We start from the raw sequence: 14933 nt of genomic DNA, 5'->3' as shown, positions 1-14933 counted from the left end.
ATGCCCAAAGTAAATATTTGTTGAAATACAACCTCTTCTAAGATAGACATCACATTGTGAGACATGTGATTTGTTAAAATGCCATCACAACCTGTTTAAAATCAGTAGCCATAGTATCTATATGATCTATGTCACCTTCATCAGTTTAAATTTAAGACTCCATCAGGTTAAATAATTTGTCTTTTTCAGTTTAAAACTTAAGATCCCATGAAGTTGGACAATTTCCAGTCTCTGTCATCTGAAAATCAGCAATGAATGAAAGGGAGGCTTTAAGATGATCGGGATCCTAGATGCTCTTCCCTTTGCAATAACAAGCTAATCCAATCAGTTCAGTTTAGCAAATAATAAATTTATTAGGTGCCTACAAGTACAAAATACTGAAAGCTGCTGCTGGGGATTATAAAGATGTGTAGGAGACGAGCCCTGCCCTCAAAGAGCTTACAATCTAGACAATTAGTCACACAAATAAGTTGTGATGGCGCTCTAATTGATCTCAGCAGAGTTCTTGAAAATGTTCATATCCTTCAAATTTTTCTCTTGTCAAATTAAATAGTGGGAAAGAGACCTTTTGTGGCATTCGTCGGCGAGCCTGACTCTGCTTGCGAGCATCTTTCTGCTGTTGCATGTTCTTGTCATCCTCTCAGCGTCGTTTCCTAACTGGACCTTTGTTTGGAGAGAATCTCCGTGCTTCCTGAACCTTCACCAGGGTTTCCTGTTGGGAGTGGGTGGCTCAGTTGCAGTTTGGCCTTGGAATGATTTGCAGTCCGATTTTTCCTTCAGCAAATCGCTCTTTTGATTGTAGCTGATGCTAAAATGCTATGCTTTGCAATGTGTGGTTTTAAGGGTGGGAGTGAGATGCAATATTAAGGAAGGCAGCCCAGATGTTTCCCTTACTTTAAACATTTAATAGTGCACTTATTGATTATATTCTGTACAGATATAGAGCAAGTTATAAACCTCTTCCTTTTATTTATTTTCTTCACTTAGACTGTATTCACGTAAAGTGTATTTACAATAAGGAGAAAAAAGCCTTGAGGTACAAAACCCAAAAGAATATCTGAGGTATAAATACAAGTATATCTTAAATAATAATCTTTATCATGCTTTATCTATGTTTGAAAGCACAGTGGACATGTTTCTTAATAGAATGGTATATACAACATACAATCTTACAAATCTGGAAGCCATCAAAATTGAATATCCAAGTATATCTTCATGAGGAACACTGATATCCAAAATACTCAAATTTTAAAACTCTAATCTGACCCCCTGCCCCGAAATTCTTCAAAGAACCTTTGAAATAACACTGAAAATGGTAACTACATTATAACAAAATAAAAATCCTTCTTACAACTCTCATTCATACATTATTCACTTTTGATCCATACAAAATAAATTTACTAATACTGTCTCTTGAGTCAATCCTTACCATTCCAGTAAAACCTGAATAAAGACCACCCTTCTAAAAAACTTCACTGGTTTGAGTTGGTTTTCTTGTTGTTTTTTACTATGATTCCTATTTTTCATTACCACTTAAATATATTTCAAGGGCATTCTAAAGGAAAAAAAAGAAAGAAATGTAGGAAAAATAAAATAAGACAAAAGGTCATAAAACCAGAAAACCTATTGATAAGAACAAACCCAATTAATAAACACATGTGGCTTTCGGGAATGCCATTAACAACCAAAGGCGGGGGAAAAAGCCTTTCCTAGGCGGGTTAAATTTACAGGGATTTCCTTGGGCCACACAGTTTCCTATATTCCCAAACATAGTGTCTTAAAGCGTTTCTGTTACAAACACAAAAATGCAAAGAATTCTAACAGGGAAAACGTTTTGATGCTTGATTTAAGAGTAAGTGTTATCACGTTCAGTTTTTACATCTCACCTTCAACAAAACAAAACCCTGTGGATCACAGCCAGTAAGGCCGGAGGGAGCAGTTCATCCCTGAACTAATCCATACTGGTTAAAACTACATCACTATTTGCAATCAGGTCTACAAAGAAACTGCATTTGAAATGGGTGTCAGAGCCAATCTATATTCAATCAAAGTACAAAAGAGGTTGGTGGAGAAGGAATACGCTTAGTAACTTGGAAAAAAAAAACAACAAAGCACAAACGGACAAGGGTGTCGGGCCCCCTTTCTGGGTGGATTCACGGGTAGTCAGATATTCCAGGTTAAACTGAACCTGACGCATCAATCTCCTTCTTGGAGGTGTCTCAGTGTGCCAGACACTGAATCCATCTTAGACATCTATTGCCATTCAACCAGCAACAAACACACATTCACACTCCTCTGTGCAAACCTTTCTTTGCTCATCTTGGTGAGAAAACACGTCAAAGAGTACCAGCTATTCCAGTGGATACACCAGTCCCTCAGCACACTGCAAATAAAGCGACACAGGTACGCATACACCGATATCACGAGAGAATGAAGTATCTTCATTATCTTCCATAATGTATCTAAAGAGTTTTGCTTCTCAGAAGCAATTTGAATAAGAATACAAATACATTTTTTTTGCACAGTCTTACATATTCCAGTCAAGGTCTATGAATACAGACCCTCAACAAACAGGAAGCAGCTTTAAAAATGTATCAAATTGCTATAGTCAATTCCTACACTCCAGCACGTAGTTTTCTTTGTTTCAGGATTAGACACAGAACCCATTCTTCAAGGACTGGCAAAGGTTCTAGAAACAAACACCCTGGTGGTGGAAGCGGTTGCTTTGCTTCAGTGATCACCTAGATTTGGTGTCTTTGGTTTCAGTGTTCTGGTTACTGAAGGAATCCCGGATCTTTACAACTTCAGCTGCACACAAATGTCCAAAAGATTTTGTGTACCACTCTGGCATGTGGCCCCTATCAGAGAAAAGAAAGAAAAGCAGATGAATCATTTAAGTTAGAAAGCATGGAAATAAAATGAGAAACGTCTGTTTGCTAGTTCAAATGCATAAAATCTATCACTTCCTGTGGCTTTGAATTCATGGCCAAGCTACCGTATTTGCTTTGCTTTAGAACTACATTTTCTAAGGGATCCAAATTAGGAAGCGGTCGCTGGAAGACCAACAAACATGAAATGCTACTGTATAAACACCACTCTTCATGAAGTCACCAGGAAACAATGATGTGTTCATTTAGGGCATTCTTTGCATTAAACAAAAAGTCTGAATTTCCTTCATGACCCTCACCGTATTAAAAAAATCAGAATCAGAACATACCTTAAGTCAGCTCTGCACATGTAGGTGAGTTTGGATTTTCCTGGCCCACAGGGTTCAATCAAATACCTGGACAAGAGTACATTAACCCTCACACCCACCACAGGAGCCCGATCGTGATCCACGGAGGTCAGTAAAAGGGCACAGGCTCCTTTGGGTAAATTAGTCCTCCAGGTTCTGTAGAGACAAAACCAGAGGCGGAAATGATGCAATTTCATAGAAGCCAAGTTTAAAATCATGCTTCACTCTTCCCTATTTGCAGTGGGGTGATGGGTCAGGCTCAGTGGCTGTGCTGTGTGGCCCAGGCCTAGATAAATGGCATCCTCTAAGCTACTTGCTATGGTGTACATGTGTTCCCCAAAAAGCATGTGCTAGAAACTGAATCCCCAATACAACAGTGTTGGGAGGTGGGACCTAATGGGAGCTGGATTAATGGCAATTATAAGAGCTTGAGGCTGGGTTCCGTGGCTCACGCCTTTAATCCCAGCACTTTGGGAAGCTGGGGAGGGAGGATTGCTTGAGATCAGGGGTTCAAGACCAGCCTGGGCAACATAGTGAGACCTCATCTCTACTAAAAATAAAAAATATTAGCCAGGCATGGTGGTGTGCCCCTGTAATCCCAGCTACTTGGGGGTCTGAGATGGTAGGATTGCTTAAGCTGTAATCATGCCACTGCACTCAAACTTGGGCAACAAAGTGAGACCCTCTATCTCAAAATAAATAAATATATAAATAAAAATGGCTTAAAGCTGCACATTTTCTCTTTTGCTCTCCCTTGCCCTCTCTTTGCCCTTCCACTATGGGAGGACACAGTAAGAAGACCCTCACTAGGCTGGGCATGGTGGTTCATGCCTGAAATCCTGGCACTTTGGGAGGTTGAGGTAGGAGGATCGCTTGAGCCCAGGAGTTTGAGACCAGCCTGGACAATATGGTGAAACCATGTCACCACCAGAAACAATCAACAAGTTAGCCAGGCATGGTGGCACATGCCTGTAGTACCAACTACTGGGGAGGCTGAGGGGGGAGGATTGCTTGAGCCTGGGAGGTGAAGGCTTCAGTGAGCCATGAGCTTGCCACTGTACCCTGGCATGGGTGACAGAATGAAACCATGTCCCCAAATCAAACAAACAAACAAACAAACAACCGGATGCAACTCCTTGATCTTGGACTTCCCAGCCTTTAGAACCAAGAGCCAAATAAATATCTGTTTATTATAAATTGCCCGGTCTGTGACATTCTGTTAGAGCAGTATTAGTATTATATGCACGAAGACACTATACAAGGACTCCCGAATGAGGAACTCTGTACAGAGTCGCTGTTACAGAGGGTTTATATGCTCAGACAGTCTCCTCTTTGAAAAAAGAGCCAATTTGAAGTGTAGCTTAAAACCATTTTTTCTATTTCACAAATGTCTTGGAACACAGACACCTAAAGGAGCACTGGCTGTTTGAAAAGGTCTGGACTTCCAACATGACATTTCCTCAAAGATTTTTGGAATTCTTCTTTCAGTAATATCTCAAGAGAATTTATGAATTACACATAAATCAGCCTTAACCACATCTCCCTTGGGACTCAAATGTTATTTCCTGGCTTATTCATTCACTAGCTGTTTCTGACAAGAAAATCTATCCTAAAAGGGGCAAAAATCTGCTACCAATGAGCATATTCATTGGAAGGCGCCTCTCTTTCCGAGCTCAGTTACCAAGGAGTTCAAGCCATTCTCAGTGAGGAACACATTGCTAGAATAAATGTAGATCTGTTTTCCACATTTGAAGGTGTTCACTACTTTTCTGGAGGCATATGTTTTGTTCCGTTTATTTAGAAACAAAGTCTCGCTCTGTTGCCCAGGCTGCAGTACAGTGGCATACTCACAGCTCACTGCAGCCTCAAATTCCTGGCTCAAGAGATCCTCCTGCCTCAGCCTCCCGAGTAGCTAAGACTACAGGCATGCACCACAACATCTAGCTAATTTTTAAAAATTTTTTGCGGAGATAGGGTCTTGCTGTATTGCCCGGGCTGGTCTTGAACTCCTGGCCTCAAGTGATCCTACTGTCTTGGCCTCCCAAAGTGCTGGGATTACAGGTGTGAGCCATCATATGCCTGGCCTCTACTTTAAATAATTATACCATCTTGTAAGATCAGTGACATATAGGCTTGGTTCATATATGGAGTCATCCTTGTCACAAAAAAACAATTTGGAAGTGCTCACCTTAAAACAACGTAGTCTCGAGCAGGATGAGGTGCCATACTGTTTTGGACATACTGGTAAATTTCAGTTTGGCTGTCCAGAATTTCAATCACTTTTGAATCCAACAGGTCTACATCCCAGAGGTGCTGTTCTTTAAGTAGGCGCTTTAAGATTTCCTCTGGCACAGCAGGGACTTCAATGGTTGACCTCCAAAGCCTCAGAGGGGGTCCTTCGCTCACCTGGAAAGAGGATATATTTCTCAGTGCCAAGGCAATCCGTACACACCTAGTTTTTGAAGTCAAATTGTTAGTTAGACTAACAATTTTAGTCACATATAATCAATGTTAATTGATTATATAAATCATATAAACAATATAATCAATATATAAATATTGGAGGGCTAATAAATCTATGACTTAAATAGGCTGCTATCCCTAGGCTTTAAGAGCAAGCCAGAAAGTGAACAAAAGCTGTTGTCAACTCTGGTCAAAATTATGACATTTGGGCTGGGTGCTGTGGCTTATTTCTATAATCCCAGCACTTTGGGAGGCTGAGGTGGGTAGATCATCTGAGGTCAGGAGTTCAAGAACAGCCTGGCCAACATGGTGTAACCCTGTCTCTACTATAAATACGAAAATTAGCCAGGCGTGGTGGCGGACACGTGTAAGCACAAGTGCTCGGGAGGCTGAGGAAGGAGAATCACTTGAAACTAGGAGGCGGATTTTGCAGTGAGCCGAGATCACACCACTGCACTCCATCCTGGGTGATAAGAATGAAACTCCATCTCAAAACAAAGCAAAACAAATTATGACATTTGTTTTGTTTTTCTGGGACCTGTATCAGGGTGTATGCAATAAAGAAATATCAGTCACTGGCCGGGCGTGGTGGTTCACGCCTATAATCCCAGCACTTTGGGAGGCGAAAATGGGCAGATCACAAGGTCAGGAGTTCAAGAGCAGCCTGGACAATATGGTGAAACCCCATCTTTTCTACTAAAAATACAAAAATTAGCCAGGCATGGTGGTGGGGGCGGGGGTGCCTGCAGTCCCAGCTACTTGGGAGGCTGAGGCAGGAGAATTGCTTGAACCCGGGAGGCAGAGGTTGCAGTGAGCCGGTATGGCGCCACTGCACTCCAGCTTGGGCGACAGAGCAAGACTCCATCTCAAAAAAAATAACGAATAAAAAATAAAAAATAAAAAATCAATCATTTACACTCATTTCCAAAGCCTGCAAGGCCACCCAGCCTACTCCCATTGTTTATGTATTTTCAAGATGGTAGAGGCAGCATCAACATACACCTCCGATGGACCTATCCTGCTGAGCCTTACGAGATGCCTCTGCCCTCAAGATGTTTACTAGTCCTAACTGGAATTAATTTCCCCCTAAGGATCCCTGCTCATTAAAGGGCCAAGAGAACAGTAAGAACAGAGAAGAGTGCAAAGGGTTTCTGACCAAATTATGGAAAAATCGAAGCGTGTCATAGGATGTTCCACAGCTCAATGCCATTAGCAAAACATTCCAGGGAAGTCTAGTGTGATTCTGCAGAGCCAAAGGACTTCATTAGAAATAGTTGAAATCCTCTCCCAAGTGTTACACGGGATGAAAATTACTCTTCCTTTGCCCGGTTTCCACTCTCACCAGGGGGATCTGACTCACCCGGGTGCCCAGCTCTACAAGACAGGGTGTGGGCTACAGATCCCCAGAGAGATTAGTTGGCAAAAGCATGTTATCTCTGATGGACCCAAGCCTCGACGCCTGGACTGAACTAGCCGACAACAGGGTGAAGCCTTACCTTTTTATAGGACAGCTCAGCCTGCTCCGAAGTGGAGTAGCTGACCCAGCCTTTAAACTTCTCTTTGACTTCTTTAAACAGGCCATCCACACAGTCCTGGAGGAAGTGTTGGTAGTCAGCTGAGTCATCATTTCCCAGGTGCCCGAGTGCCTCCAGCGTGAGGGGCTTCAGCTCTTGTTCAGTATAGGAATTACGACATCGGCTCATTTCCTCGGGAACCTGTGCGGAACGTGACAGACAGAAAGGAGGTGGGTCCGCCTGTACTCAATCTCAACGCCCATCAGTGGAAAAGGCTAGGCAGGAACAGTGGCCTGGTCCTTAAAGCAGCACAGGCATCTTTCCGCCAGAGGTGGGCTATCATGCTGACCTCACGTGGTACCATGAGGATATGAATAGATCACCTCCATAAAGGTATCTGAAATCTTATTCCCATGTAAGGTCTTCTTTGGAAAGTTAAGAGTAGGGGGAGTGAATTACATTGATCAAAGCAGGTTTCTCAGATACAGAAGTGGATACAGAAGTTTAATTCCAGATAATTTGTTGCCTTTTTTTCTTTTCCTTTTTCTTTCTTTCTTTTTTTTTTTTTGAGGCAGAGTCGCATTCTGTTACCCAGCCTGGAGTGCAATGGCAGAATCTTGGCTCATTGCAACCTCCATCTCCCTGGGCTCCCGTGATCCTCCCATCTCAGCCTCCCAAGTAGCTGAGACTACAGGTGCACACCACCATGCCCGGCTCATTTAAAAAATTTTTTTTTTTGTAGAGATGAGGTCTCATCATGTTGCCTAGGTTGGTCTTGAACTACCGAGCTCATGTGATCCACCAGCCTCAGTCTCCCAAAGTGTTAGAATTACAGGCGTGAGCCACAACGCCCGGCTGCTTTTCCTTTCTAACTAAAGGGACAATTTCATTAAGCATAATTAACTCTAGCTGATACATTATAATATATGTAAATAAGACATTCTCGGCTATTTATACCATCTCCAGCTGTGGAAAAGGTCTTCAGGTAAGACATGAACAAGTATCAAGCCTAAGACTTTGTACCTATTCACATTATCCTTAATAAAGGAGCCAAGCTTCTCACTTCCTTACCTGGAAAAGCTTCTTGCACTCGGCGATCATATGGGTCAGCCCTTGAGTGGCAGCTAGGTTTTCATTCAAATCTTTCTGATCTGGTTTGCCCAAACTTTGTTTTCTTTGCATTACCCTAGATAGAAGAAATACAGGAGGGGAACAGTTCAAATATTTATATATTTTTCATCCAGGTATTATTCCAGGAAACCCAAAGAAAAGAGAAAAAAATTTTTTTCACTGGAACCTGTTTATTGTTCAATTCATTAAGAGTGTTTTTACTTTGCTCACCAGAGTATCTCAGAGTTTTGTCAACAACACACAAAAAACATTAGAGAGATATGCTTTTGATGAAATCAAGGTGATTAAAACCATTTTATTAAACAGGTTCCTATTGGGAACAGGGCAGCTTGGAGGGGCAGTGTTTGCGTGGTAGGGGAGCAGCAGCTTCTGAGAAATGTGGGAAAGGAGTCCCTGGGAGTTGGAGTAAACGGTGTCACCGTCTTTACCTGCCTGAATACACAGGCCCCCTCCCACAGGTGAGGGCTAAGTCCATTGTTTCCTTGAGCTTTTGTCTTCATCTTATTTGATCTCTCTCCTCTACTCATCTCTAGTTCTGTATCCCATTACAGTTGGATTGCCCCAGTCAACTTTAAGAACTATTTAAATGTGGCCAGGCACAGGGGCTCATGCCGTAATCCCAGCACTTTGGGAGGCTGAGGCAGGTGGATCATGAAGTCAGGAGCTCAAGACCAGCCTGGCCAACATGGTGAAACCCCGTCTCTACTAAAAATACAAAAATTAGCCAGACATGGCAGCGCATGCCTGTAGTGCCGGCTACTGGGGAGGCTGAGGCAGGAGAATGGCTTGAACTTGGGAGGCAGAGGTGGCAGTGAGCTGAGACTGCACCACTGCACTCCAGCCTGGGCGACAGAGCGAGACTCCATCTCAGAAAGAACTATTTAAACATACATTTAAACACTGTACGACTTTCAAAAGCAACCTAACCTTCACTAGCATAACTAGGCCCCAGGCCTCTAGCTAAGAAATACTTTTCAAGTTCCTTTAGAGCTGAGGAAAAGGATCAGTTGGATGGATTTAGTCTGTGGGGGTTAAGTCCCGTGAGACTGTTTTCTCATGGACACCAATAGACCAGTCTCAGGCATGTCTTTATTAGCAGTGTGAGAATGGACTAATACAGCGGTCTAACTTTCTTCCTTGTTTCGGGAAAGACTCCCACAAAACCACAAATACAGAGAGTCCTAGAAGAACGCAGGCTGCCCCCTCTGTGTACGCACCTCCCATGCAGCCCGTACCTGGGAGAGGAATTCTCTCTCTTCAGGGTATTGAGGTGGAAGAGGGAAGGCGCTAAGCACACGGCCAGGTTGGTTGGGGTCATCTGGTTTTCTTTTACGGCCGCTGTGACATCGCTCAAGAAATAAAGCAGGGTCTGCAGAACCTCCCGGTTCTCGTCAGGCAGCAGCATGATGGCAGCCTTGATGGCCTGCAGGCGCTGGTCCTTGGGCACATCTGCACGACACCAGCACTTTCCCCATCAGCTTGGTGAATTTGCATGGATATTGCAAGGAAATGTCCCAAAGCAAATATCGGCATCAAATACCTCAGCCCAGTACTGAACAAGCACTTGTAGAAAGTGTACTAGAGGTGAATACGGTAAAAGTTATGAATTGCCACTGGCGTCACTACCCTCAAGTATTTCCTGCCTCGTGAAGGAGTGAAAAAAATTTTAAACACCCACGATACCCAAACACTCTTAAATCCACCTCAGAGTTCGGCTCTAGAGGATGCCTGTTCTTTTAGTTTACAGAACAGTTTTTTCTTAACGACGCATGAGAAAAAAAAATCCCTAATTTACCAATCTCAATTACTGAAAACACTATACACTTTTGTTTAGTGTCGATGAAAAATCTTGCCTGAAATATGTACAAGAACGTAAGAACGGAGATCTCTCAGCCTTGAGTACAAAATGTTCAGTATCTCTGGAGATTTTCATGAGTTTAACTGATTTGTTCATTCTTGAAATGGGAAAAGCAAGCTGCTAAAATATTCAGTTCTGAACTGAATTGAACTGAAAATATTCAGTTTAATTAATACATAGAATACATTGAATTAGTAATATCTTAAGTTTTTAGAAAGCATGCTTGAGAGGCTGTTATAAAAATGCATATGAATATGCAAATACATAAAAATGCAAATAAACCCATAAACAATCTACATGTAGAAAATGCTGATCCCAATCTTCAGGTCTCCTTGAATAGACAACTCTTTAAAAGAGCGTGTGGTGGAAAAATCAAGTCACTCAAATGTAGCTCCATAGGACAAACTGATTAAACAGCTCCATGGTTACAACACATAACAAATACCTTGGCAAGGAAAATGTGACCTGTGTTTTTATAAAATATGAAAGGATGAAACAACTAATGAAATAATCCAGACCAGCTCCATTTCTCATAAAATGAAGTCCACTGTGCCAGTCCTAGAGACAATTCGAGCGCTAAGAGAGGCTGCTTTTAAATTACATTGCTGTAATACCACACTGAGCCAAGAAAAACACAAGGCTGTAAAAGCCATAATCCTGAACTTGATCATTAATTTAGACAACTGTTTGCTTTAAGCTTTACATAAAAGTAAGAAGGGCATGGGTATTGTTTTCCCAAGTATTTCTGGCAGAAACTGAGATGAATAACAGAAGAAGATTATGTATTCATTTTACAGCAAGATAAAACACACAGACCTGTGAAATTTTAAATCCAAGAGCCCAGCAAGAGGGAGGTGAAGCAACTGAAATTTCTGTAGACAAGGTGGAGAGAGAAAGAGATCTTGGTACCTGATCTTTATCTGAGCGCTCAGATAACACTGTTCTAGAAACTAACGAAAGCCTAACTTGGATCTGCTGGTAAAAACGTACAGCTGCATCAGTCATTAGAGACTGGGAAATTTATTTTCGCATCATTCAGTAACTATACAGAAACCTGTTCCACAAACAAGGAGGCAAGGAAGAAAGTGATGACATGGGTTTCCAAGAGGTCACCATGCAGACCCTCTTGTCAAAAGAACGCTATCAAGGCCAGGCACGGTGGCTCACACCTGTAATCCTAGCACTTTGGGAGGCCGAGGTGGGAGGATCACTTGAGGTCAGGAATTCGAGACCTTCCTGGCCCACATGGTGAAACCCCGCCTCTACTAAAAATACAAAAATTAGCCAGATGTGGTGGCGCCCTCCTGTAGTCCCAGCTACTTGGGAGGCTGAGGTGGGAGAATTGCTTGAACCTGGGAGGCAGAGGTTGCAGTGAGCCGAGGTCACGCCACTGCACTCCAGTCTGGGTGACAGAGCGAGACTCCATCTCAAAAAAAAAAAAGAATGCTATCAAGGAAGCTACAAGCTTCAGTGGGTCCTATTTTTCCCCGACACCAACAATCTTAAGATCAAAGGACACTCACATTGGTAGATCTGTAGAAAGGTTTCCGAGAGTTTGCTCGTCATTAGCGGCTCAGGAAGATCTCGAAAATACTGCTTCAGCATGTCTGCCACGTCATAAGCAGACTGTCCTTCGTAGTTGACACAGTCTACCGCACCTTCATTCATCTGGCGCAGAGCCTGAATCCGGGACTTGACCCCCGATTTTCTGAAGAGCCCAACCTGTTGGAAGAGCAACACTAAGTGTGGGGTACATTCACATGGACGCAGTGTCCACACCACACAACTAGAAGACGCCGCACGTAATCCGAGCTCCCCTGAGTGTGCGGACCCGCAGGCAGCACTCTCACCTGATCCAAACAATGGTTCCGGAGGTATCGCATGGCCTGCTGGATGCTCTGAGGCAACGGCTGTCCTGTGCGCTGCACGTTGACCGTCAGTGGGACCCCGAACACACTCCGGTCCTTGTAGTCTGGAACCTTGATCCTCTTCATGAACTTGGGCACGGCCCTGTTAAAGAACACAGAGATGCTGGTGTCGGGGGAGACATGTTCGCTTGTCTGTCTACACTTGTCCACTTCTGCAGGTAAACCCTGTGGGCTCCAGATCTGTGCTAATATGGTGGCTACTTAAATTTAAATTAAACAAAATGACAAGTTCAGTTCCCCAGTGGCTCTGGCCACACTTCAGGTGCTCCTTCGCCTTTTGTGCTCAGTACCTACTGTATTGGCTTGTGCAGATAAAGAATGTTCCTATCATCCAGACAGTTCTCCTGGACAGTGCTGTTCTAGATCTTCTAAGAGCTGGGGTTGTGAGGTTCAGTCTCATTTCCTCAGTTGGGAGTGTCTTTCCACCTTGAACCTGGAGAATTGGAGTCTACAGTCTTAAGGAAGCTGATGGATTTCCTCATAGAATGGTGGTATAGGAAGGAACAAGCAGAAAACAACGTATAATATCCTAATGAGGTGCTTCTGATAGAGTGTGAAAAACAAGGTCTCTTTTGTCTTGACAAAAGGATAAGAATCACTTCTGAGTTCTTGATGAGATCCAAAGCATTTAGGGTCAAAAGATGCACGTAATACAGGATGGGAAAACAGCAATGAGAGCCTAACACAATGACAGCCAACTCCAGAGCTCAACAGTGAATGACCTGAAGTCAAAATAAATTCTCCTGCTGATGACCCGCAGAACATTACATTTTTAGGTTTCTAAAGGAAGATGGAAAAGGAACAATGGGGGTTTTGTGAGCCAACCCCAGGCTCTCTGGTGTCCTGAAACCAGGTCCACCCCAGCAGTATACGCAACAGCAGGAAACCCATGTCATGCATTTCAGGCTGTCAAGCAGAAATTCCAGCTCTCCAAATGACCTCTCTGAACAGGACCCGAAAGGGCAAGGCCAAACAGGAAAAGAACCTTGTGTAGGATTCCTCCCTGCTCCACAGATCCCACCATGTGAGGTTTTTACAGTTAGTTTTGAGTCACTGGAAACGCTGACCAGAACTCAAGAAGTATTATGGACTTTCAGATTCTTGAGGGTTTGGTGGGATGGGGGTGGGCAACTCAGAAATGAGAATCTAAAATATGCAGTTTTAAATAGCCAGCAGGGAAAATATTACTCTAAGCACAGAGGAACTCCAGAGAAGACAGACCGCTTTGCTTTTTGAATGCTCACCAGCGGCCATGGCATGTTACTGTTTATAGCTCCAGGAAAGGTAAAACGAAAGAGCAGAGTTAAGTTTGTATTTCCATACAGTTAAGTATATGGTATCACGGCTATAAGTGTGCATAATGCTCGCTTTGTCGGGGGGAGAAAAGCCCGACGGCGGAATGTGAAAAGAACACATTACGATCCCCACCGAGAATCTGAAGCATGTGAGGATAAACCGGTCAATACTTATTTCTGTCATTCAGAACAAACAACTTCTGTATTTAGCAAGGCTCACATAATAACAGCCTTTGAACAGGAGGTGCTTTGATGCTGAAGTTAAACCCACTATGAGTCCTAAGGAGAGGAGGAGCTGAAGACAGAACAGTTTCCTTACTTCGCCGACTTTCTCAAGTAACTTGGGTTTGCTACAGTGTGCTACTAATAAAATGGGCGGCTTCTCCATTTTTATCAAATACAGTAGTTGTGCAACTGGATAATAAACACTCAGATTACTGAAAAGACTTAAGGATTCCCAGCCGACACTGAAAAATACACTGAGATGTCAATCTAGAAAACATTTCTCTGCTTTGCACTGATAGCAGAAAAATTAAGATGTACCCAGATTAGGCTAGATGACTCATCTAGTCTTATAGCCTACCCCTCACATTCTATATACTAAGGAGCTATATTTTTCAAAGTAATTATAAACAATTTGTACAATGCATTTCATCTCTACATTTGAGTCTATAATATGTTAGAGTAGTGAATTCCTTAAAATAATTATTCACTGTTTGAGAGTCTTTGCTAGAAAAAAAGTAACCTGAATTCTTTAGCACAGGTAGATTTTTTAATGATGCTACAAATATTTGCATTGCGTCCAAAGTGATTTTTTCTTTTTTTCTTTTTTTTTGAGACAGAGTCTTACTCTGTCGCCCAGGATGGAGTACAGTAGCCTTATCTTGGGGCTCACTGCAACCTCCACCTCCTGGGTTCAAGGGTTTCTCATGTCTCGACTTCCTGAGTGCCACCATGCCCAGCTAATTTTTGTATTTTAGTAGAGATGGGGTTTCACCATGTTGGCCAGGCTGGTCTCAAACTCCTGGCCTCATGTGATCCACCTGCCTCAGAATCCCAAAATGCTGGTATTATAGGTATGAGCCACCACACCCGGCCCAAAATGATTTCTACAAAAAGGCATGAATAGGGTTATAAGACCAGGTACTGTAAATCAAGAATTTCAAAGACAGTCTCATTAAATCTTAATGTTTTTCTTTTCTTCCATCCAAAAATATGATCTGATACTGTGCAAATATTTACTTATAGTGGATTATTCCTAATATTGGAAAGATGCCTATACCACATGATGCAAGAGTAATGCATTCTCTCCCCCATCAACTGGCAATCTGTCACTCAGAGAGCTGAAAACTTAATCAACCAACCCACGCTGATAATTTCCTAAGACTCCACTGGCTTCAACAATATCAAATGTGGCCTCAAGAATATAGAGAGTGGCTGGCGTGGCAGCTCACACCTGTAATTCCAGCAACTTGGGAGGCCAAGGTGGGTGGATCTCTTGAGGCCAGG

At 42.8% G+C, this 14933-nt stretch overlaps 1 pseudogene across 1 annotated transcript in view; it reads right to left on the bottom strand.

Moving 5' to 3' along the window:
- Window positions 1-328: 328 nt before the first annotated feature.
- The window catches only part of LOC126948498 (rho GTPase-activating protein 7-like), a 29170-nt pseudogene continuing 14565 nt past the window's right edge, over window positions 329-14933 (bottom strand). Inside the window, exons 5-12 of the transcript XR_007723477.1 lie at window positions 12052-12211; window positions 11725-11923; window positions 9579-9792; window positions 8284-8398; window positions 7195-7413; window positions 5424-5641; window positions 3218-3391; window positions 329-2858 (exon numbers count right to left, since the gene is read on the bottom strand). The product of XR_007723477.1 is annotated as a rho GTPase-activating protein 7-like (transcript). The remainder of the gene's footprint in view (window positions 2859-3217; window positions 3392-5423; window positions 5642-7194; window positions 7414-8283; window positions 8399-9578; window positions 9793-11724; window positions 11924-12051; window positions 12212-14933) is intronic.

The sequence above is a fragment of the Macaca thibetana genome, chromosome 2 (genome assembly GCF_024542745.1).
Source record: "Macaca thibetana thibetana isolate TM-01 chromosome 2, ASM2454274v1, whole genome shotgun sequence".
NCBI classification, from domain to species: Eukaryota; Metazoa; Chordata; class Mammalia; order Primates; family Cercopithecidae; genus Macaca; species Macaca thibetana.
This window is presented reverse-complemented; position numbering and strand designations above follow the sequence as displayed.